Genomic DNA, 25,006 nt, shown 5'->3' on the forward strand with positions numbered 1-25,006 from the left:
CATTTTGGTGCCAATATGGCAAGCCAAACATGCCTAAATCTGCAGAAGTTTTTTCTCTCTCACTACCCCTGCACATTCAGTGCACGTGGGTAGTTCTGATTCGGGGTTGAGCTGAGCTTAGTGACTGACCGTGATAAGTCACAGCGCTGGCCCTCGGTCAGACGATGTCCACACTGGTGGTCCAAAAGCGCTTCAAAACCAGCCCGCTCAGAGTTCGTTTCCCCCCAGCAAAGGGAAGGGAAACAACTCTGAGAGGAGCGACCCAGAGTTTGTGATGTCTGCTCTTCGGGAGTGCGTGTCATCACCACTCCTTCCCCCGGAGGAGGGCCGGGTGGAGAATCCTTTGTTGGTGAATTCTTTTTGTTCCGCCGCCGACCAGTCGGTCGGTGGTACCCAAAACCTCATTAAAAGAGCAGTTCGTCCTCCTCTGGGTCATTCACGGTTGGGACTGCCGAACAAGCAGTCTCTCCCGCTTGAGAGTGGGACGGCAGTGTGTGCCACCCTTGGGTCTCAGTCCCCTCTCCCCAGCTCTCAGATAGCAGTGGCGCCACCTCGGTCACGCCACTCCTGTCTGCCACTGGGCGGGAAGGCGTGGAGACCAGCAGCCGCCCTCGGGCCTCGCTCCTTGTCTCCTCCCCTTCCCTCGCCAGGTGACAGCCCGCAGCAGAACACTCTCGGGTCTTCGCTGCCGTCTGTCCCTCTCTCCCCAGCTCTCAGATAGCAGTGGCGCCACCTCGGTCTCGCCACTCCTGTCTGCCGCTGGGCGGGAAGGCGTGGAGACCAGCAGCCGCCCTCGGGCCTCGCTCCTTGTCTCCTTCCCCTTCTCTCGCCAGGCGACAGCCCGCAGCAGAACACTCTCGGGTCTTCTCTGCCGTCTGTCCCCCGGTGGAAGCAGGTAGGTGTTGTCCAAGTACACACCCAGACCCCGCTCTCGGCCGCTACAATGCCACCGGAGCCGTGTCCCTGCCTTCCGCCTCGCTGCCCCTCCGCGGGTACGCCGGCGGTGCGGGTGGGCTCGTTGCGGCGGTTTCTCGGAGCCTGGCTAGCGCTCCCGAGGCCATCGCGCTGGCTCATCCGCACCATCCGGCTCGGCTATGCAATTCAGTTTGCACGCCGGCCTCCCAAGTTCAGGGGCGTCCACTTCACCCGTGTGCGTCCGGTGGATGCTCCTGTCTTGCGGAAAGAGATCGACGCCCTGCTGGCGAAGGACGCGATCGAGCCGGTCCCTCCAGCCGATATGAGGTCAGGGTTCTACAGCCCTTACTTCATTGTACCCAAGAAAGGCGGTGGGTTACGGCCAATCCTGGACCTGCGAGTATTGAATCGGGCCCTGCACAAGCTCCCGTTCAAGATGCTCCGTCCCCGGGATTGGTTTGCAGCGATCGACCTGAAGGACGCGTACTTTCATGTCTTGATTCTTCCCCGACACAGACCATTTCTTCGGTTTGCTTTCGAGGGTCGAGCATATCAGTACAAGGTCCTACCCTTCGGGCTGACCCTGTCGCCCTGTGTCTTCACGAAAGTCGCGGAGGCGGCCATTGTTCCCATGAGAGAACAAGGCGTTCGCATTCTCAACTATCTCGACGACTGGCTCATTCTGGCGCACTCGCGAGATGTGTTGTGCGATCACAGGGACATGGTGCTCCGGCACCTCAGTCAGTTGGGGCTTCGGGTCAACTGGGACAAGAGCAAACTCTGCCCCGTGCAGAGGATCTCTTATCTCGGTATGGAACTGGACTCGGTCGCCCAGACTGCGCGCCTCACGGAGGAACGCGACCCGCAAACAACTGCGTAAGTAAACCGAAATTACGGTGTACGTTTCTGTAATTATAGTGTACTTCCGTGTAGGTATAAGGGAACAATATGTTACGTTTTGGGTAATAAAGGGGTAACAAGCAGATATACAACCTGCAAAGAACTTCGTAAGTAAACCGAAATTACGGTGTACGTTTCTGTAATTATAGTGTACCTCCGTGTAGGTATAAGGGAACAATATGTTACGGTTTGGGTAATAGAGGGGTACTGACAGCCGCATCCTGGAAGTGGTATGGGGTGATGGATGCTGCATTAGGCTCAAAGCCATCCATCACCCCACCAGTATTAATACAGTCTGGTGACCAGGATGAGGCTGTTGGTTCCTCTCCCTCTGTTCCTGGCCCTTCTAACATTGGAGGCACACAAAGGAAGAGAGGGTCAGGAGAGAGTGAGCTTCTTTCCTATTTGAGAGAGCTGGAGGAAAGGGAGGCTAAGAGAGAGGAAGAGGCACAGCTGCGAGAGTAAAGAAGAGAAAGAGAGTTTGAAGAGAGGGAGAGAAGAAAAGAGGAAGAGACCCAGTCAGCAAATTTGGCCCAGATTTGGCATGTGTCTGGCACAGCTGGCATTCATCCGGCACTGGCATACAGCATGTGGGCCAAACACAAGACATGGGCCAGATGTCAAATGGAGTGTTACGTTCCACGTGCGTTTCGCTGGCGTGGGAATGATGTTTTCGCTCGCTGATGCACTACACGTGTGTTGTGCGTTCATTGAGTTTTCTTTCTGTTTGTGCCCGCCTCTAGGTCGCTGTGACTGGCTGACTCATCTGTCAGTTATCCTTAGGGCGGAGCACCAGAACCAATCAGAGGCAGTCCAGCTGGTTTAAGAGAGATGGCGGGTTCATTCACTTCTCTCTCTCCCTCTCTTGTGGCAGCAAGCTGTTATGCGGCGTGCTGAGTTTTTGTGTACTCCTTGAGAGTTTTGTCTGTTTAATCTAACCTACCTGGAGAAGTGTGCTATGTGCTTTAGTGATTATATTTATATTTAGTAACTTATTCGTATTACGTGTGTATCACTATATGAGAATATAACGAGAGTTTTCAGCTGCAAAGCTATTTTGGGAAGGAACATCAGGTCAGTATATCGCGATATACATTCTGCCCGTAGCTGCTTTTGTGTATATACACACCAGGTAAGAGGTGAGCGCCAACCCTTGTATTTTTATTATTAGTCAGGTTATTTAGGCGCCGGATGCGCGAAGATTTCGGTTTGTTTTCTGCATTTTTCTTTGGTTAGGTTTAGGGATTAGTTAAGGATTGTTTTGTTATGTTTTGTTATTTCCTTTGGCGCCACTTAAGTTCTTTCCCATTTTCCTTTTTATTTTATTTATCATTGTACATAGCCCACAGACATATAATTGTTTTGACTGGATTCAGTGGCTACGGCTTGTTGTAAAATAAAACTCCAGTCAAATTTCTCTCTCAGAAGTTGTCTGTCATGTTTCCTTCCACCACATTCCACACACCAGTGGTGTTTTAATATCCTTAATGTTATGTATATTTCCTAGACACTTTAATATCGTAACATTAAATGGGGGCTCGTCCGGGATAATAAAATATTGATAAATAAAAATATTTCTACCAGAAAGACTCGGGAGATAAAATGATATAACAAGAGTAAATTTATTAATAGCTCAGCAAGCATAGTCTTTGGCGTAGGCCCCGTCCTTAGCAAGCAATGCGAGGGTAACGGAATCTGCAAATCCCGCCTGAAGATGAAGGCAGGGGCGCAGCCGACCCCCTGGAGGTAAAGGAAGGGACCATCCTGGTGGTGGTGGGGAGGATGGAGGGAAAGGACCATCTTGGAGGTGGTTGGGGAGGATGGAGGTAATTGGCGCCGTCAGTATCTGCGAACTCAGACGGATGTAAGTACCATTCTTTTATACTGAGAGTGTTCTGGATACTGTGAGAGTACTGTGTACTGTGAGAGTACTGTATACTGGGACCATCTTGGAGGTGGTTGGGGAGGATGGAGGTAATTGGCGCCGTCAGTATCTGCGAACTCAGACGGATGTAAGTACCATTCTTTTATACTGAGAGTGTTAACACATGATTGGTTAGAAGTGAGTTAATTCATAACGCGCTGATTGAGTCTTCCTGGCAGAACTTAACGCTAAGCTTACATTTCTACCAGAAAGACTCGGGAGATAAAATGATATAACAAGAGTAAATTTATTAATAGCTCAGCAAGCATAGTCTTTGGCGTAGGCCCCGTCCTTAGCAAGCAATGCGAGGGTAACGGAATCTGCAAATCCCGCCTGAAGATGAAGGCAGGGGCGCAGCCGACCCCCAAAGATAGGTGGAGGAACACCTCCACCGGGGGACGGAGGAACACCTCCGCCGGGACGGACGGAGGAACACCTCCGCCGGGACGGAACCCACCCCCAAGATAGGTGGAGGAATACCTCCGCCGGGACGGAGCCCACCCCCGAAGAAACTGTAAGTAAGAGTACCCACCAGTCGTGGATCCTGCAGTTCCTGGAATGAGAAAGAAACGTTAAGAATAACGTGAAAAAGCTTTATTTAATTATTTAATATATTAAAAAATAAACTGCATAAAGACAAGGTCACGATAGACCATACATGAAAGCCATAATATTGCTTGATTATGACGACCACTTAGACAAGGCCTCAATGGACCATAATACCAAATTTGCTGTGCATAGACATGATGTGATAGACAACATAAAGACAAGGTCCAAAGACCACACATAATAGCTATAAAGCACGAGGTCGTGATGACCACATAGAGACGAAGCAGCGATGGACCACTTGACCCTGATAGGCTGCACATAAAAGCCATTGAGGCCACGATGGACCACACATAACACAAGGTCATGCTTGACCACAAGGCCACGATGGACCGCACATAAACACAAGGTCATGCTTGACCACGAGGCCACGATGGACCGCACATAAACACAAGGTCATGCTTGACCACAAGGCCACGATGGACCGCACATAAACACAAGGTCATGCTTGACCACAAGGCCACGATGGACCGCACATAAACACAAGGTCATGCTTGACCACAAGGCCGGCTCGACCACACATAAGGCCGCGATGGACCAACAAACCTCGATGGGCACATGCAGACGAGCCATGCAGGCTACACGGCCATGATAGACCACATATAGCTGGCCACGATGGCCATAAGATGCAAAAGACCACACACGGGACAGGCCACGATAGACCGAACGGCCATTGGACCACATAAAACCAAGGCCTGGATGAGCCACGAGGCCATAATAGCCACATATAGGACAAGGCCACGGTAGGCCACACAGCCATGGGAGACCACATAGACGAGACCGCTTAGGAGCCACAACGGCCGCTAATGCCACACAGAGACAAGCCTATAAGACAAGGCAACTAAGCCACACAAAACCAAGGCCTCGATGGACCACAGACCACGATGGGCCACACACAGGACAAGGCCACGATAGGCCACACGGCCATGATAGACCACACAGAACGCAGGCCGCGATGGACCACGGACCACGAATGGCCACACATAGGACAAGGCTGCAATAGGCCACAGAGCCGCTAAAGGCCACACGTAGACAAGCTAAACATAAACACGGCCATTAAGCCACATGAAACCACGACCTCTAGAGGTCACTAGACCACGATGGGCCTTGCAGGACAAGGCCACGGTAGGCCACATGGCCATGGGAGACCACAGAGACGAGACCGCTTAGGAGCCACAACGGCTGCTAATGCCACACAAAGACAAAACCTAAGACACAAGGCTACTAAGCCACACAGAACAGAGGCCGCGATGGACCACAGACCGCGATGGGCCACACTTAGGACAAGGCCACAATAGGCCACACGGCCATGATAGACCACACAGAACGCAGGCCGCGATGGACCACAGACCACGAATGGCCACACATAGGACAAGGCCGCAATAAGCCACAAAGCCGCTAAAGGCCACGCATAAACAGGCTAAACATAAACACGGCCATAAAGCCACATGAAACCACGACCTCTAGAGGTCACTAGACCACGATGGGCCTTGCGGGACAAGGCCACAGTAGGCCACACGGCCATGGGAGACCACAGAGACGAGACCGCTTAGGAGCCACAACAGCCGCTAATGCCACACAAGACAAGTTTCACAAGACAAGGCCGCTAGGCCACACAAAACCAAGGACACGATGGACCACGAGACCACGATGGGCCATAAGGACCAGGCCACAATAGGCTACACGGCCATGAACAACCACACAGAACACGGCTAAGACAGCCACTCAGGACAAGTCCACAAACAGCCACAAGGCCGTGATGGACTACACATAGACGAGAGACAAGACCAAACAGACCACACGAAACGAGGCTGCAATAGCCACATGGAGACAGACCGCATTATCCGCTTATCGAGTGATGCGAGCTATAGTTTCAGTGCAGATTAATTGCAGATTAATTGCAACATGACACCACCACCAGTATTTGCATGAGGATTTACCTGAATCGTTACTGAAGAGCTTGCTGAGCTTCCAGAATGATTTTAGAATTATTTCTTGCATAAAACTTGCATAAAGAGGAAAACCATCTGCCCAGCATCTTGATAGCTGAAGTAGAAATGCCACGTTCGGCTGCTGTAGTGGCTGCCCCGATCCTGCAGGAATGACCGGTATGCTGGAAGGGAGACAGCTGTAGCTTTGAGGACAGTCCTGAACCAGGCTTTAGAGAGAGATGCTTCGTTAGGTAGGAAAATAGGGGGAGTGATCTGAGAATCTAGGGCGAATTTGTAGGAATTTAATCATAGATAGAAGGGACAAATTTATTGCTAATTTTAGAATTTGTTAATGTGATAACAGAACTGGAGTTATTTGGAGAGCTTAAGAAAGAGTAAAGCAATTAGGCAAGAACGTGAAACAGAAAAAGACAGAGCAAGATCGGAGTGTTTAGATCTGAAGTAAATTCCCCTGGGTGCATGAGCCAAGAATGCTGTTAAAACATGGCTACAATCTGAATATGAAAACAGAAAGAAGACCATTTCGAATAGAAGGTGATTAGAAAGGGGGGGTTGAATGAATTCCACTTCTGTAATGTTGCTGTTACAGCATTTCAACAACTGCAAAGTTACAACGCACAAGTCAAGCATGGAAGACTTAAAGAGATTGCTTTGTAAGGACTACGACAACGCTGAAAGGGACTGAGCGGCATCCTTCCGGATAAGTGGCATCGCAATCCGTAAAGTTACATAATTCCAGCTCCCGCAATGATTTATAGCATATCGAGAGAATGAGTTAATGGATGACTAAAAGATTACTACGCAAAAGCTACATAATTCATCAACTAACCATCCAGAAATGGTGTCTACATGTTGACGCTTCTGAGTCTCTCCATCTTTGTCTGAGTTGGGTTTGAACATAAAGCTAAAAGTTTTGAAAATGTCTGTGAGAGTAATCGGAAGCTGCAAAACGAGCTGTTGAAACTCCACCCCCTGTGCCGGGAGCAGCAGTCAGACTTCATCCAAAGGGACAGACAAAAACCCTGCGCTTTTACTCACCCTCAATGACAATTCCAGCATAGTAGATGAAAATAACTTTGGAACATTCCAAGACAAACCCCTCACAACACCCTGGGGACACTGGGGACCCACCACACATTGATTTCGTAACTGTAGACGAGGAAGGAACGACCGGCCGTGATCAGGATGAGAAATAAAGGAATCTGAAAAGAAAACCAAAACTTAAACAAATATGTTTAAACATATGTTAAACAAATAATTTAAACAAAAGCAGAAATATAAGCTTTTAAGGTGTAGGGAGCCACACCTTCAGTGATATGGTCTAGCTGGATTGAGCAGAGCGACTAAATTAAATGATCGATATTAGAGGAGGCAGGGTGATGGACAAGGGTTTGCTGAAGGGCAGAGCCACCTGAAGACTAAGTGTGTAGCTATAGCATTGCAGTGGTCAGGAATGTGCTCACGCGACCTTAATCATGAATTTGGAGACTACTGATTGCCAGATAAAAATCTCAGGAATAGCATGAACGTTTAACAAGAAGATCTGCCTTAGTGATGTAACCGACCTTCGTTAGCACATACAACATAAGTTTTGCTGCCACTACGAACCCAAAAGGATGTTAGCAGCCACTATAGGGCAATTTCTGTAAAGCGCGAATGAACGCGGCTGAGCAGGCTCGATAAATTTTTTTTTTTTTTTTTTTTTTTTTTTTTAACCACTAAATCTTAATCTTATAAATCTTAGTGCAATACTTACCTGAAATAAGGTGACGGCATACCGATAAGATACAACCTCAATCACACTTAATATTCTGTTGTTGACTTGAGCGTGGAATCTATTTCTCAGCTGCGCAGCATACACCTGACATTACTCTCGAGGAGCTCTTGTATGAGTGAAATTGTATTCATGGCTGAGAGATCGCTGGCCGTGGCAACCAAGAGAGTCCTTTTAAAAGAAAAATCCGTGAACATTTAAAAGAAAAATCCGTGAACATTTAAATCAAACAGATGAGTAAATAATATCACTTGAGACTTGACTTTTTTTTTTTTTTTTTTTTTTTTAACGGTTTGAATGATATAATTTAAACATACTATTAGATCTACTGTGTAATCACATTTTGACAAAGTCTGTGACCTTTGCCTGAGCATCCTTTGTCTGCCTTTGTACATTTAATATCAAATACCTATTACGTAAATATTTCTATGACACATATGGTGGATTCGAGTAGTCGCTGAGAACATTTGTGTTACAGCGATTGTACCATATTTCTGTTACTGATGAACTTAAATGTAAGTATTAAAAGATCTTGATGATATGAAGAAAAATGTATATCTAGAGTGTGGAACAGTTTTAAAGAATTATCAGCACTGTAAATGTATCATTTACTTGTATGATATACTCCTGCAACATACCCATATAAGCCCAACATATACCCTTCATAGCCATGTCTACTACGGCATGTATAACGTCCAATGACCAACTGGTTTCTTTAAGGTCAGCTTCTTTCTTTATGGTCAGCTTCTTTCTTTATGATATGGTCATATATTAATATGTAGCCTATCATTTTCACTTTTTTTTTTTTTTTTTGCGTTGAAGTCTGCAATCATCCAGGTGCCAAGTCTGGATGGGGAAGTGATTGAAAAAACATCTCCATAAATACCGAACAATAACGAATTCAGAGAAGAGCGTAAAACAAGTATGAATAGGTAGGCCTACTGCTCCTTTAAGATGGAAGGCATTCTCACTATGGCGAGTGAGCAGATGAGAAGCGCGAGCTGTAATATAAGGCATAGTAGGCTATGCATAAAAAGCAGATTTAATATCTTAGTTGCTCTTAAGCTTGTTTTAATTTTATTCAACAATCCAGTTGTTAGTATTTTGCAACTGCCCATTAATGCGTGGAATCAACGACGCTGAAAATAGAGAAACCTACCACGTCACCACAGTCGCCATATGAACTTTACCGCTGATGAAGGGAACAGTAGAGTAGCAAGTTAATATACATACCTGAATGAAGTTTAATCATATTAGTGGGGACAAAACAGTGGCGGCTGAAAGCGCCTACCAACGTAAAACCTTGAAAGTGGAACTTGAACTTGAAAAAGCCTGTGTGGAGATCGTCTCTCATGAGATTTCAAGCTGCCACGCGCTTGTTTCCTACACAAGTTTGTCGCACTCGCGCACCGCGAAAATTGCTGAGATCTAATCAAAGATAAGACTTGTGTTGTTATAGTTGGAACCGAAACGCGAGTGAGTGAGTGAACGCCGGCGTCGGTTTCTGCAAACTGAATGGAAGCGTAATTGGCGCCGTCAGTATCTGCGAACTCAGACGGATGTAAGTACCATTCTTTTATACTGAGAGTGTTAACACATGATTGGTTAGAAGTGAGTTAATTCATAACGCGCTGATTGAGTCTTCCTGGCAGAACTTAACGCTAAGCTTACATTAATATGCATATTTTTCCCGAGATATTGATTACTGCTGGTGTGAGTGGTGGAAAGACCGTGTTCAGTTTTTTTTTCTGTAGAGTATTAGTGCTCGCAAGGTAGTGATTAGCGGATGGGCTGTTTTGGGATTTGGTTAATAATTTTGATAGGAACAAGCATGGCTGATTTTGATTTAGATGCTTTCGTAGGTTCACCCTCAGTGGAAAAGCTTTGTAAATGTAGAAAAGAGGATCTGTTGTATATCGCTGCTCATTACAAAATCGCTGTCTCGAAACAGTTGCGTAAGTTAGAGATTAGGTCTGCTGTATCTTTGGGGTTGGTGCAATTAGGTGTTCTAACGCTGTCTGCAGGTGTCGGTGAAGTTGCCGCTGAAGCTGACGGTCGCTTTGGTGAGGAGGAGCGGAGCGAAACTGCTGAGGAGGAGGTCTCCGAAGCCAAGGCTGTTTTGCCGCCCTCCGATCCTTTTTCTCCAGGCTCGGATGGGTCTGGAAGTGGTGCGCGACTAAAAGTTCGCTTAGCGCGAGTGCAGGTAGAGGCACGCGAACGTGCAGAAAGTCGTCGGCTGGAAGCAGATATGAAGTTCCGACTTGAAATTCGCAGACTTGAAATTGAAGCGGACACACAGATTAAGCTGCGTGAACTTGAGATAGCAGCTAAAAGAACACCGGCCCCGGTTATACCACCCATGCACTCGAGGTTTGCAGATGCTGGCTCGACAGGGAACACTTTTGAGGTTAGCAAACACATCTCTCTCGTACCACAATTCCGAGAAACAGAGGTTGACTCGTATTTTAATGTATTTGAGCGAATTGCGTCCACACTTCAGTGGCCTAAAGAGGTCTGGTCGTTGTTGTTACAGTGCAAACTAACTGGTAAAGCTCAAGATGTTTGTGCTACATTATCTTTAGAGGATAGCGTGACTTATGAAGCAGTGAAGGCTGCAATATTGCGTGCTTACGAGCTTGTACCTGAAGCCTACAGGCAACGGTTTAGAAGTCATCGGAAGAATTCTAATCAGTCATTCGTTGAATTTGTGAGGGAGAAAAGCGTCTTGTTTGACAAATGGTGCACTTCGAGTAAGGTAAATGATTTTAAAGACATTCGAGAATTAATTCTTTTAGAAGAATTCAAGAATTGTTTACCTGAGCGTGTTGCCCTTTATTTAAACGAACAGAAAGTGACATCGGTATCACAAGCTTCTGTCCTTGCAGACGAATTTACATTGACACATAAAAATGTTTTTATTCCTGCACGTTCTGAGAGAGCTACGCCATTTCAAGTGAGTTCGAATAATTCATCACGTCCGAAAACTGCTACTGTGAAATCGAAAGAGGATCGTGAATGTTTTTATTGTCACAAACCCGGTCATTTGATTGCAGAGTGCTTTGTGTTAAAACGAAAACAATCGAATTCTGTGCCTAAAAGCGCTGGCTTTGTAAAGTTGGTTGATTCTGTTGAAACTGAGCGAAATGATAAACCTGATTCCAGCTATGCACCGTTTTTGCTGGAAGGGTTAATTTCTGTTACAGGAAACTCGGAGGAGCAAATACCCGTGAAACTACTCCGTGACACTGGGGCAATGCAGTCATTTATTTGTGCTGATGTACTGCCGTTTTCTGATCAAACTTTTTGTGGCAGTCATGTCCTAGTGCAGGGCATAGAGATGGGTCTTGTTCAAGTCCCGTTGCACCAGATTCATCTAGAGTCAGAACTGTGTACAGGTTTTGTGAAGGTAGCTGTTCGTGAGAGTTTGCCTGTATGTGGAGTACAGTTCATTTTGGGCAATGATTTAGCCGGTGGGAAAGTCATGCCATTGCTGGAGGTATTTAATAATCCTGTTGTGTCGGACCAGCCTGATGAACTGGCAAAGTCTTTTCCTGAAACTTTTTCAGTCTGTGTAGTCACACGAGCACAGTCTCGTAAGACGGATGCTGAAGATTTAGCTACATCTTTTATTGCACCTGTTTTTATTAGTGACGCGTTACCCGATGAGAATAAGACTGTTAAAAATGTGCCTGTTTTAAACACTTCTGATGTAAAGCCGCGTGTGACGCGCGAGAGAGTTATTGCTGCTCAGCATGAGGATGAGAGTTTACAAAATTGCATTGCCGCTGCTGTATCACGGGAGAAGGCACGAGAGAGGAAGACTGCTTATTTTATTGAGAATGGTTTACTGATGCGTAAGTGGTGCTCTGATGTTTCTGATGAGGCTGAATGGACTAATGTTTATCAGATTGTGGTTCCAACCTGTTACAGACAGCAAGTTCTATCTCTAGCTCACGATCACGATCTGTCAGGACATTGAGGAATCAAGAAAACTTATTATAGAGTTTTAAGACATTTCTTTTGGCCTCGATTAAAAACTGATGTTACACATTTCTGTCGTACCTGTCGCATCTGTCAGATCACTGGCAAACCGAACCAGGTAATTCCCAGTGCTCCACTCGTGCCTATTCCAGTGATAGGAGAACCGTTCGAACACGTTATTGTTGACTGTGTTGGGCCTCTGCCTAAATCTAAGACCGGTAACCAGTTTCTGTTGACTATAATGTGCACTGCAACCAGATTTCCTGAGGCAATTCCTTTGAGAAAAATTACAGCACCTGTTGTAACTAGAGCTTTGGTGAAATTCTTTTCTACGTTTGGTTTACCCAAAGTTGTGCAATCAGATCAGGGCACTAATTTTCTTTCGAAGATTTTTACTCAAGTACTATCCAGTTTAAACATAACTCATCGGATTGCAAGCGCTTATCACGCTGAAAGCCAGGGGGCGCTCGAACGTTTTCATCAAACGTTTAAGTCAATGCTCAGAAAGTATTGTATGGAGACAAATAAGGAATGGGATGAGGGTGTACCGTTGCTCCTATTCGCGATCAGAGAAGCAGTTCAAGAGAGTCTTGGATTTAGCCCTGCTGAGTTAGTTTTTGGACACACTGTCAGAGGACCCTTGAAGATGCTTAAGGAGGACCTGATGACTTTTGAGTCTAGCCCATCACTGAATGTGTTGGATTATGTGAGCAAGTTCCGTGAACGATTACATAAGGCTTGTTCGGTGGCAAAAGAGTCACTCGAAGTTGCGCAGAGAAAAATGAAATGTCTTTTTGATCGTAAGTCTGTACAACGTTCCTTTAACAAGGGCGACAAAGTGTTGGTATTGCTGCCTATGGTAGGCTCCGCGTTATCAGCACGGTTTTCTGGACCATATGAGGTGGTCAGAAAAATTAGTAATACAGACTACGTAATCGGAACCCCCGATAGAAAACGAAAGACTCGTGTGTGTCACGTGAACATGCTAAAGACCTTTTATTGCAGAGGAGCTGTCCAGCCTGATGTTTCGCCGGCAGAGGAAACTGCTGTTCCTATGTCATCTCCTGCTTCTGTCTCGGTAGCATGCGCTGCCGCTGAACTTGCTGATCCCGAGGATGGAGTAATTATACGTCATACTCACCAGCAATGTGCACGACTTAAGAACTCTGAGGTAATGTCTGACCTTACACCTTTTATATCGAATTTAACTGAACAACAAGGATGTGATATTGTGCAGCTAATCAATGAATTTCCTGCTTTATTGAATGATGTACCTTCTCGCACCACAGTTTTAGAGCATGATATTAATGTGGGTGATGCTGTTCCGATCAAGCAACATGCGTACCGCATGAATTCAGTGAAGAGAGACCTTATGCGGAAAGAGGTTGAGTATTTGTTAGAGCATGGGTTGGCTCAAGCCAGTTGCAGTCCCTGGAGTTCTCCGTGTTTACTGGTACCAAAGAGCGACGGCACTGTTCGGTTTTGTACTGACTATCGTAAGGTTAATTCCTTAACCGTACCAGATTGCTTTCCATTGCCGCGTATGGAAGATTGCATTGACAACATCGGTTCGGCTCGTTATGTCAGTAAACTAGATTTATTAAAAGGGTACTGGCAGGTACCGCTTACGGCTCGTGCTTCTAACATCTCCGCCTTCGTGACACCCGACAGTTTCATGCAATACTCTGTGATGGCTTTCGGCATGCGTAACGCACCGGCTACTTTTCAACGACTCGTAAATCTTGTGTTGTCCGGGGTGCCTAAGTGTAACGCATATCTTGATGATTTGGTAGTTTACTCGTCCGACTGGTCAGAGCACATCTCTTTATTGAGAACTGTTTTCGAGCGATTAGAGGAAGCTTCGTTGACCTTGAACTTAGCTAAATGTGAATTCGGTCAGGCTACAATCACGTATCTGGGGAAGGAAGTGGGTCAGGGGCAAGTACGCCCAATCGAAGCGAAAGTCACTGCGATATCCGAATTCCCTGCTCCAACCACCCGTCGAGAACTTCGTCGTTTTCTAGGGATGGCCGGCTATTATCGCAGTTTCTGTAGAAACTTTTCGACAATTGCACAGCCGTTAACTTCACTCCTCAGTCCGTCTCGAAAGTTTCTGTGGTCTGCTGAATGTCAGCATGCTTTTAACTCGGTTAAAGATCTTTTGTGTAATGCACCTGTTTTAGCCGCTCCAGACTTTGATTCTGCTTTCAAACTCGATGTGGATGCGAGTTATGTGGGTGCTGGGGCTGTGCTAATTCAAGGAGATAAAGATGGTATTGACCATCCCGTCTGTTATTTCTCTCGCAAGTTCAACAAACACCAGTTAAACTACTCGACGATCGAGAAGGAGGCATTAGCGTTGCTGATGGCCCTTCAACATTTCGATGTGTATGTTGGATCGAGTATTAGCCCAGTTACAGTGTTTACCGATCACAATCCATTGGTTTTCTTGTCTCGCATGTATAATCAGAATCAACGTTTGATGCGCTGGTCTCTGATTATGCAGGGATACAACTTAATTATCAAACATAAGAAAGGCGCAGAAAACGTGATCGCGGATGCACTGTCTAGAGTTGCCTGTTGCGGCGTCTGAGTACATTCGTTTGAACAACTATATGTTAGTTTTTTTTTTCTACATATAGTTGGTTCTTAAGGGGGAGGGTGTTACGTTCCACGTGCGTTTCGCTGGCGTGGGAATGATGTTTTCGCTCGCTGATGCACTACACGTGTGTTGTGCGTTCATTGAGTTTTCTTTCTGTTTGTGCCCGCCTCTAGGTCGCTGTGACTGGCTGACTCATCTGTCAGTTATCCTTAGGGCGGAGCACCAGAACCAATCAGAGGCAGTCCAGCTGGTTTAAGAGAGATGGCGGGTTCATTCACTTCTCTCTCTCCCTCTCTTGTGGCAGCAAGCTGTTATGCGGCGTGCTGAGTTTTTGTGTACTCCTTGAGAGTTTTGTCTGTTTAATCTAATCTACCTGGAGAAGTGTGCTATGTGCTTTAGTGATTATATTTATATTTAGTAACTTATTCGTATTACGTGTGTATCACTATATGAGAATATAACGAGAGTTTTCAGCTGCAAAGCTATTTTGGGAAGGAACATCAGGTCAGTATATCGCGATATACATTCTGCCCGTAGCTGCTTTTGTGTATATACACACCAGGTAAGAGGTGAGCGCCAACCCTTGTATTTTTATTATTAGTCAGGTTATTTAGGCGCCGGATGCGCGAAGATTTCGGTTTGTTTTCTGCATTTTTCTTTGGTTAGGTTTAGGGATTAGTTAAGGATTGTTTTGTTATGTTTTGTTATTTCCTTTGGCGCCACTTAAGTTCTTTCCCATTTTCCTTTTTATTTTATTTATCATTGTACATAGCCCACAGACATATAATTGTTTTGACTGGATTCAGTGGCTACGGCTTGTTGTAAAATAAAACTCCAGTCAAATTTCTCTCTCAGAAGTTGTCTGTCATGTTTCCTTCCACCACATTCCACACACCAGTGGTGTTTTAATATCCTTAATGTTATGTATATTTCCTAGACACTTTAATATCGTAACATGGAGTATTTGGCCCAGATGTCAAATATAGATATGTGGGCCATATATGTATGGCCGATCTTCAGCCACATTTAAAATCCTTTTCAAATATTTTTGAGTAAAATCCCAATGTTTTCCCATACAGAAAGGTAATATATTCACATATATGTGAAACACTGTAAAATATATTGAAATACATTTTTAAAATATATTTTTAAAATGCATAACATAAGCTCATGTTGTATATTTAATTATGTGTGTTTATATGTAAAATTATATTCATGCTTCATATATGACAGGCGATTATATGATGTATGATATTATATCTTATATTGTAGAATAGTATATCCTGATATTATATATGACTGACTTCAAACAATGTTTTGCATTCACTGCTTTCATATTCTCATTCAGTTTACAGTTTGATGTAGCCCTATCCACTTAAACAATACATGATTAGGTTTCAGGACATTTTATTTGACTTTATGTACTACTCAGTAAACAAATTTGGCCCAGATTTGGCATGCGTCTGGCACCAGCTGGCATTCATCCGGAACTGGCATACAGCATGTGGACCAAACATGGCCCGGGTTTGGTAGAGATGGCACTGGGTTTAAAAACGGCACCCAAGACATGGGCCAGATGTCAAATATAGATATGTGGGACACATAAGTATAGCCGATCTTGACCCACATTTAAAATCCATTTCAAATATTTTTGATAAAAATTCCAGTGTTTTAATACACAAAGATATTTTCATCTTCCTGTTTACATCCTGGGTCTAATGCCTTCAAGTTAATCCAGGCAACAATAAATATTTAATTATTAGAATTATTTCAGTTCCTGCACATTGCTAAATAACTACTTAGACCACAATTTGTTATGCCATGTACTGTACACCAGTGGACTTTTCATAATTTAACATTTTTCCACTGTTATTTCTATGAGATATATGATTAAATCCTGCATTCAATATTATACCAAATCCTGACAGATTAAAATGAAACTATAAAACATAATTTAATTTCAACACCACACATTATTTAATCACAGTCGTATCAGAGTAACTTGTGCAACAGAAACAATGGACGTGTTGTTGCTGTTGCACATTTCTAGTTACTCTATGATAATTTCTGTTACCAGTTGGTTAATTAAGATGATCACAAATTGAACATATATGTGATTGAAAGTGATTAAATATATTTGAGAAATTATAGAAACGTGTTGCCATTTATGACAGATATTTCTAGAAACACAGCATCCGCATGAATCAGTGGATTAGAATCATCAGTTAGCCCAACTCGCGCCAATCAGGATTTCAAAACCCCGGAAATGCGAAGCTGACCTATCAGAGCAAAATTGGCCGAAAGGCGCAATTATCAAATGCAGTGCTTCATGGGATTGTAGTTTTATTTACCCAGTTGGCTTTAACACACTGTTAGGGGTTAACAGTTTAGGACCCAAGGACCAGATGTTTGAAAAGAAGACCCGGAGTCAGAATTATAAAAAATTGAAGAAAAGTTTTACTGAAGATAGTTTGCAGTTTCATCAGCAGAAGTCAGCTTCAAGACTCACACAGGAGTTCGTAGGCCGCCCCGCTTACAGTTACACAGATCACAGCAGTTATACCATTTCCAAGGTCTAAGCTACGTCATTGCTTACAGGCTGAATGATTCTTATTGGCCAAGAAATTGATAAACATAGTAATTTTCCACACATATACAGATAGACAGAAGCATATCTCCATAGATTATGCAGCTGACACTCGGACCCTGAAGTTAGGCACGTCGTGACCTTCCAGGTCGCAAATTTGGGTTGCTGGGTGCCAGCATGTCTCGAACAACAGCTCAGTCAATCTCCAACAATGCCAGTGGTTCCTTAACCTGTAAGGAAGAAGACTAACACACACACACCCGGCACACAGCTTTTCCAAGGCTGGATTTGGCCAGGCTCTAACTATAAACAGGAGTCTCGTCTCAAAACATCAAGATAACAAGTTCTTTCTCTCAGAATAGGACACTTTAGTCTAAATGGAAACTATAGGCTTTAACTGACAAATGGCACCTTAAACTATAGACTTAAATGACCCCTATGTGTTTTAACATGTTGAAGACCTTTCTCAAACACAAAACCAGTCCCTATTTAATTTCTGGAAGCTGGGATAAATAGACAAGCAATGTTACTGCATTCAAATATCAAATACTGACATTAATGAATACATGAAAAGAACATTTCAGTAATCACACTGGTAACTTCTATAACAAAGTAAAATCTCCAGAGAAGTCATTCAACTCATTTGATATTTAGAAGGAAAAATATTGATTAATACCTTGATTATAATCACTCATTACATATACATTGAAGCAGCAGTGGATTCCAATCCACTCCCTTCAACACATAGTCTCATACTTTTGTATTTTTTACAAATTTTCAAATATTTTTTATTTCGGATCGAATATTGTACACGTTGTGTTTAAGTTTTAGCTTGTTGTTATGATTCATGGCTTATAACGCTTTAAAGCAGATGTGTCAAACTCAAGGCCCGCGGGCCTATTCCGGCCCGCCACATTATTTTATATGGCCCGCGAGAGCATATGGGTGTCTTAAAATTAGGGATGCAACTAAATTTAGGCTGCCGAAAAGAACATTTTCGGTTTTTGGCCGAAAGATACTAAAAAGCCGCCGCACCCCTCCGTGTTCGGTGATGGTTTGACTCTGGCTCAGCGTGTTTTATGACTTTGCGTGCGAGTCCGCTTCCGAAGATGCATAACTTCGAAGCACGTTCCGCTGTGTGTGTGCGCTGTGCTCTCCGCTCCGTGTTCACAGCGCGTTCTGCTCAATGTTCAGCAAGCAACCTCCGTGTGTGTGTGTGTGTGTGTGTGTGTGTGTGTGTGTGTGTGTGTGTGTTTGTGTTGCGAGCTCTGCTCACGCTCACCGGAAAGGCAAAGTCCGCTAAAAAAATGTGCCGACATGAAATTTCTCTGGACTTGTTTCTTTTTGCAATAGCAGCACAAAGAAACCCAGCAATAGTGGGCAACACTGGTAAAATTACATGAATCACGACCCTCTCGTTCACTGGTCCCCTCCCTGCTCTGCTCATGCTCTGATAAAAATTGCTTTGTAGGACTATACTTTATTTTTTTATAATTGGTCAAAAAATAAATCTGTTAAATCTGATTCTGCTGCATAGAACTGATTGAAGAATAATATATTGATATTTTATATTATTGTAATATAGGTACCAGTATTAGCCTTTTCACCATTTGTATCACTCCGCTTTTCTGTGTTTGCGCCACTTGCATCATTAAGCCAGTAGGTGGCGACAAGTGACTTTATGTCTTTATGAGTGAACAATTGAACTTTAAACTGATTAGTGCCAAAAACATTGATTAACTCAGGAGAGAAACAAGTTGCTGAAACCTATCTTTAATGCTAATATAAATTGCTCATTTGCCTCTGAACACAAAAAGATTGCACTGGTTTTTGACTGAAATGTAACATCTATGCAAAATAATCCTTGAAAGATTTCTCATTTAAGGCCATTCCTGTTTGGAATATGTGATTGTGTATTGTCAACAATAAGCAGAAACATTCTGCATTTCCATTTTGTAGTGTGGATCATTCATTGCAACATTTATCCTCATTCTCATTTTTAAGAATCTGTTATCTTAAATAATATATGCTACTGCCCATTGACATGCTTTTAAAGCTATTGTTATCCACATTTTTTGGCCTTTAAACACCTTAAAATGCACATGTAGGTCCAAGAAATCCAAATTTTACCGGGGGAGATAAATTTGATAAATATTATCAAATTTTATTATGTCCCCGAACCCCCCTAACTACCTCACATTTGAATACGCATGACTGTGTGGTAATGTGTGCTGGTGTGGCTACAGTGCCAGGGCTGAATTTTTGAGCCAGTTTGCCCCTGCATATATACAATATACATTATTCTCTGTATATCAAATCATTATTACCCAGCGCCTGATGTTTCGGGATGATCCCCTGATGTTTTTAAAACCTAGAAACACCCCTGCAAATGCATATACAATATTTGTAACTTAAATAAGTAATAATGAAATAAAGAGACAATATATTAACATTTTAAAAGTCTTACAGTTACAACCGGCCCTTTGAGGGCAGCCATAATGCTGAAGTGGCCCTCAGTGAAAATGAGTTTGACACCCCTGGTTTAAAGCAACAAATCTCCAAAGAGGAAAAGTGAATGAAAATACTCCCGGAACCAGTACGTCGAAAAAGTGGGCGGGCGCTGCAGTCTTGCACAGACTTCAGAAACGGTCAAGCACTGAACCGGGAAAAAGCCAGCAGAGTTGGTAAGTGAAAACTTGTATCATTAAAGTTTAATTAAGTCCGTAAAAGGACTTAAGTAAACTTTAATTATTTGATGTGTGAACATGCTATCGAAATTATAGTAAACTGTTCTAATTAAAATTTGCACGCCAATTGTTTAAACGCAGTTTTAAATACAATAAACTAACATGTCCAAAAAGTCAGTCATTGTCTATGTCACTTAAATGTAATCATCTTTGGCAGATGATGCAAGTTAGGGTTGCATGTTATGGTATTTGTGGTTGAAACAAATTTCTGTAAAACTATACAGTACAGGCCAAAAGTTTGAAAACATTATTATTTTTAATGTTTTTGAAAGAAGTTTCTTCTGCATTTATTTGATCAAAAGTACAGAACATTTTTTTTATATTTAATATTTTAATATATTATTACAATTTAAAATAATTGGTTTTCAATTTATTATACTTTAAATTATCATTTATTTCGTGATGCAAAGCTGAATTTTCAGGATCATTACTCCAGTCTATCACATGATCCTTTAAAAATCATTCTAATATTCTGATTTATTATGAGTGCTGGAAACAGTTCTGCTGCCTAATATATTTGCTGAATAAAAGATTAAAAATAACTGCATTTATTCAAAATAAAAAAATATTTTCTAATAATGTAAATCTCCTTTACGATCACGTTTTATCAATCAGCAGCTTCTGTTGAGGACCAGTCTGATCTTCGAGATCCTTGTAGTCAGAGAGATTTGCAGTGTTCACTAGTAGATTGGGCAATTGAATTTGGAATTTCATTAATTGCTTTGTCAGCACTTCTTACCATTCTCAAAGTCCATCATTCCTCTCTGCCTAAGGATGGAAGAACGTTGCTGAAAACAAAAACAAGATACAACATTAGCAGTATAGCTGGTGGTGTGTTCCATTATTGTGGAATTCTGAATTCTTTTAGGAAAATCCTTGAAAACGTTTGGCATACTGTGGCAGACAAACATGTCTTCAAACTACAGTTGAATTTTGATGGACTACCACTCTTCAAGAGTACTAGTACACAGTTTTGGCCGATTCTTGGTTTGCTGCAAAGTCACACTAAGGCACCAGTGTTGATTGGACTCTTTTGTGGTACTTCGAAGCCAAATTCTTTGGCTGATTATCTTCATGATCTGGTTCACGAGCTAAAAAGGTTGAGGGATGGGGATTTTGAATGTTGTTTCTGTTATGTGCGATACCCCTGCCCGAGCCTTCATCAGAGGTGTGAAGTCACACACATCCATATCATGGATGTGACAAGTGTCACCAAACAGGTGTCTGGAAATCAAATCGAATGACATTTCCTGAGGTGAATGCAAAGCGCAGAACTGATGAGAGTTTTAGGCAAGCAACTGATGAAGAACACCACATTCAGCACTCACCTCTTACAGACATTGGCATTGACATGGTCACTTGGTTTCCCTCACGATTACATGCACTTGGTTTGTCTGGGTGTAATGCGGCGTCTTTTAGACTTGTGGATCAGCACCATCGGTCCCTTGCACTGTCGCATATCATCCATTCAAGCTTCCATGGTGTCAGATAGACTTCTTGCACTGAGAAGTTACATTCCAAGTGAGTTTGCTCGAAGGCCGGTACTGGCAGATCAATGTAGGTGGAAAGCAACAGAGCTACGCCAATTTTTGTTATACACTGGTCCAGTTGTGCTGAATGGTGTTTTACAGCCTCAGATCTATGACAACTTCATGCTTTTGTCAGTAGCTGTGTGCATTTTGGCAAGTCCAGAATTTTGTATGGAGATGAATGACTTTGCAAATACTCTGTTGCGTTCATTTGTTGAACACTTTGGCCAGCTTTATGGTGAAGAGTTTTTGGTTTACAATATTCATGGCCTGGTGCACCTCAGTGAAGATGTCAAAATCCATGGCAATCTAGATCTAATATCAGGATTTCCCTTTGAAAATTTCTTAGGAAAACTAAAAAAACTGGTACGAGGGCCATGCAATCCTTTGACTCAGGTGATGCGTAGATTGTCAGAGATAGAAAATAGCAACTACAGTTGTGATGTAGAAGAGGCAATTCAAAAATTGGATAAAGAACATACGGATGGGCCAGTACCAGAGTGCTTCTCGCAACAAGCTCATCAATTTAAAGTTCTTGCGATTGATGATGTAGTTGTGAAGCTCAATGAGAGAGATTCTTGTTTCAGAATTGACAATAAGTTGGTTTTAGTCCAAAACATTGTTGAGGATAAAGGTGCAGTATACCTTGTGGGCAATGAATATAAACAGGTGGAACACTTCTTTAAATATCCTATTCATTCAAAAGAGTTGGGAATTTATGTGGCTTCCAACCTCTCCACAAATGTCAAGTGTTTCATGACTGGAAAGAAGCTGCAGAAGTATGTGAGGTTGCCATTCCGAAACAAATTTGTTGTTGTTCCACTCCTGCATCAAGAGAAATAACTCTGAAGACACTTGTGTATAATAGTTGGCTGAGGAATATCATTCTTGTCTCTTTAGATGTTTCACATTGTTGTCTTTGACAAGACAAATGAGGTTGAAGTTGTGCCTTCAGTCTGGATTAAAAATGGAGAGTGCATGTGGCCTCCAAATAAGATAGATATAACAAAAGCTGTGAAATCACAGGAGAGTCCTGGAGATGACTGGAAGCCCCATAAGGCCAGAATTATTTTCACGTCACGTGAGTTGTTTTGCCACCACTTTCTTCAAATTGAATAGTTATAAGTAATAAGTTAAAAGTAATAAGTAATAGTTAAAATCACAGTTTTACTTTGTCAATTTATTTTTGTGATGCTGTTTTTCCAGATGACTACAAGGAAGCTAGACGTAAACTACCTCTAGCTGTTGATCACACAGACATTGATCAGACCGATGGAGGAGACTCACCAATTACATTTCAAAGAAAAAGAATGTAGATTTGGTTTTGGTTTGTTTGTTTAATGTTTTGCACCACATTTACAAATAAAAGCCTATCGTGAAATTGATAAATGTGATGTTAGACCCAAAGACATTATTTTCCCTGGAGAAGACGACGACGATGATAATGCGATGGAAGAGCACCTGAAAGAACCAAAATCAAGAAAAGGGTAGGAAGCTTCTGCTTTTTATAATAATAATGTATTTTATCACAGCAGATAAATGACTAAGACATTTTGTACTTTTAAGCAGAAGGTATTCTATACCTGATGCTCCGAAAATTGCTAGACATGCCAACAAATTAGACCCAGGAAAGCCAAACTGCCCTAAGATCTTCCACAGTACTCTTGACCTCCGCAATGATGAGATGGAAGGCATTAAAGGAACAAAGTCCAAAAAAAAAGTAAGAAGCATCAGCCTTTTTAAATTACAGTGCATTTTATCACAGCTGTTAAAGGACTAAGATGTTTTGTACTTTGCAGGAGGTATGCCTTACCTAATGCTCCAGTGATCTCTAGGGAACAGATTTCTCCTGCAGTAGACAACCTCCACCTTAGTGGCCAAGGCAGAACTGACCTTCGTTCACGCGATCAAAGCAGTCCTGACCTTCATTCACATGGCCAAAGAAGTTCTGATGTTAGCCCACATGGCCAAAGCAGTCCTCATCTTCGTCCACATGGCCAAAAGAGTCCCAATCTTCTCCCAAGTTGCTACATTCCTGACTTGTATGCAGATTGCCACAGCACTCCTGAGATCCACTCAAGTCAGCAGACCAGCATTGCTATGTTATCCTCAGGCTGGAATGTTCTCTCCGAGAGTTGTACATCAAGTAAATCAAGCACTGAGACCCTTTTAAGCCAAGCCAACGTTGAGGTCAGAAGACCAGCCCACAAAAGTAAAGAGATCCATAAAAAAAGGCACTCCGAACCTTCAAGGCTCCCTGAGCCACACCAGACCACGGACATCGAGCAAACATCCAGTCACCAAATTTGTAAGTATATTAGTGTTTAGCCCTTTTCACACAGAGAATGCACTGATAGTGTGTCATGGGATTAGCCTCAGGATCGTCTGATTTTGGTTAATTCACATTGCCAGCGATTTTCCGCAATCTGTGCTAGAGATGTGCAACAGCGATCGAGTACTCGAGTACTCGGCCGTGACAGCGATGATCAATCATGAAAACGATGATAGTGGAAAAAAATTCTGATTAGTTACAGCAACACTTTGGGTGGCACCATAGCTCTTATTGTTTAGCTTGCAACAGCATGAGGTTCAAAGTATAGACGTGAGAAGAAAGCAATGCATGGCTTCGAAGTCACATAGTGATGTCTGGGTTGGCTACATCTAATTAATCTATTATAGGATGCATTGGGATATTAACATTTATTAACATGCTGAATGCACTGAATATTACATGTTTAGTTTCATGCTCAAGTGTAATGCTCGACAATGATTGAGTTATTTGAGGCGGTCATATTGCTCTCTCTCTCTCTCTTGCATCTCTCACTCTCTCTCGCTAGTGCATAACTTATTTCACTGGCATATGCATCCTTTTGTACAGATACAAGTTGTAATGTTAATGTCAATGTTATGTATCCAAGTTGTTATTATCTGATTAATATCATAGGAAGTGTCATAGAACGGGTTTCAGTTTATTGGCATAAAGTCAGCTTTACCTCAGGCAGCTATTCTTTTTTAGATGCTTCTTTTTTAATAACATTTCTGCATCATAATCATAATCTAACTGTTATAATCATGTGTTCATGTTTGATAGACATGTGTGCGTGTCATATTTTTCTATTTAACATTCATTTTCATAACAGATTTTTATTATCTCCATTACGGCATTGCCCCTCCCCTGAACAAGCCCCTCCCCTGAACAAGCCCCTCCCCTGAACAAGCCCCTCCCCCTGAGTACTCGATTTTGAAACCTATCGATAATCGAAATTGCCAAAAATGTCCATCCCTAATCTGTGCATGCTCTCAGTCATCTGCACAAAACACTTCCTCTATAAAACTGATAGCTATTTAGTGCTCCCTGCTTGCTGTGTCCCATGTGAATGCATGTGTAATGTTGTTTTTATACTTATTAAATAATGTCAACACCAATAGTGTTTTGGTATATAATTGCAATTTATAGGTTTCTGAATTAAAATTTTGTTTAAATATAGA

The 25,006-nt window shown here is 42.8% G+C and overlaps 1 long non-coding RNA gene across 1 annotated transcript; it reads right to left on the reverse strand.

Moving 5' to 3' along the window:
• Positions 1-3,411: 3,411 nt before the first annotated feature.
• On the reverse strand, positions 3,412-9,718 carry LOC311302322. Its single transcript, XR_014629557.1, has 3 exons — positions 6,286-9,718; positions 4,272-4,292; positions 3,412-3,661 (listed from the first exon to the last, which is right to left on the reverse strand). It is a non-coding gene; the product is annotated as an uncharacterized lncRNA (long non-coding RNA).
• Between the last annotated feature and the right edge of the window lie 15,288 nt (positions 9,719-25,006).

This window comes from Rutilus rutilus (genome assembly GCF_951802725.1).
Source record: "Rutilus rutilus genome assembly, chromosome: 13".
NCBI classification, from domain to species: Eukaryota; Metazoa; Chordata; class Actinopteri; order Cypriniformes; family Leuciscidae; genus Rutilus; species Rutilus rutilus.